The sequence below is a fragment of the Penaeus japonicus genome, unplaced genomic scaffold (genome assembly GCF_977035675.1).
Source record: "Penaeus japonicus unplaced genomic scaffold, GWHDUDI00000001_assembly GWHDUDI00000014, whole genome shotgun sequence".
Classification (NCBI taxonomy): Eukaryota; Metazoa; Arthropoda; class Malacostraca; order Decapoda; family Penaeidae; genus Penaeus; species Penaeus japonicus.
The window spans coordinates 24,279,764-24,281,335 of NW_028234416.1; positions in this window are offsets into that span (position 1 = coordinate 24,279,764).

Consider the following 1,572-nt stretch of genomic DNA (forward strand, 5'->3'; position numbering starts at 1 on the left):
AAACAAGAGAAATGTAAGCAATGCAAGAGTTGAGGAACTGAAGGAAGGCAAAATGTGGTTTCTCTCTCTGGTTGAGTGGACAAGGTCAGTGGTTAGACAACTTCATTGCAATGATGTACAAGCAAGTTGACCAACAGAGGCAAGGGAGCCAGTTTCTTTCTTTTCAATCATCCTCTAACAACCAAAATAGTCTCACATGACAGATTTTCCACATAAGATCAAACTGAAATGTCTTGCAATATCAATTCATATAATAAAATATAAACATCCCATGGGAGCTATTTTTCCATTCCATGTCACTACTGGTATTTACAGATGAAAAATGAAAAATAAAAAATCCCCATTAGGATAAGTATGAAAAGCAGTTATTGAAGTAACTTCAACACTGTTACCATAAAAAGGACTGGGGACAAGAAACTACTATCTATAGGAGTTTCTGGATTGTGTGTTTACTCTATCTATAAACTGTATTTTTCGGGAGGCATATGAGAGTGAGATTCAAACAATGGCAAAGTAAAAAAAAAAAAGTAGCTCAGTAGTTAATGTAATGAGACTACAAAAAGATCAGGAGTAATTATAGAGAATTTCCATATAAGGTCAGAACTTTGTCTGTGTGGGGTAAGATTGCACAGGTACTGGCATCATCATTATACAAGTGTCATACAGGTGTTAGTAGATTATGAACAACATTTGCCATTGTATTAAAGTGATGATCCTATCATTAAGAAAGCAAAAAGGAATCCTATCAAACTTCAAATTGGAGATTATTTAATTTTTGAATGTGAAGGTGACCTTTTTTCAGGCAAAGTAGCAGCATGCATAGTACAGAGTTATAGATAAAGAGTAGAGGGAACTGAAAATGCTTTAAATGTAATGATAAACTATTTAATATCACTAAAGACACTGAGCTGAAAACTGAAGGACAAAAAGAGCTGAAAAAAGATGCAACAGTCATCAAAGAGCTGCAATACAGGTTAGCTTAACCTATTGATAGAGATGGCATGATTTGCTGACACGAAAGCATCGGTCAAATAAACGTGGATGGCACTGTGCCATACAACATAAACCTGCCACATGACTGTATACATGTTTTATTAAAACCGCAACCAATGGGTTAATGTAATGTGATGATAAAAAGTGTAATTCTTGGTCACAAAACAATATCTCATTTACAACAGTGAAATTAACCCATTCACACCTGGGCTGTTCCGGCTCTGAATGGTCAGAATGCCAGGGTTTTCGAACACATAAGCCTAGCGCCTCAGGATTCTCGGGCACACCAGCCGCGAACCTGGGCTGACCACTCGCTCACCCTGTGCGCTGGACTTGCCCAAATATCTCGTCATCGTCTGACATAAAAACCACTAAACGTGTCAGTACATCATCCGGCGCGAATGTGTTAAAAGCCTAGACTAATAAGCCCTCTATTTTAGAGGATACCCATATTGGAGGTTGAGCAACTTCTAAATATATTATTCCAATTTTCAGAAAACAATGCTATGGTTGTGGCAACTGTGTATTTTTGCACAAAAAGGTGTAAATGTGCATGATTTATGACATATACAATTTTTT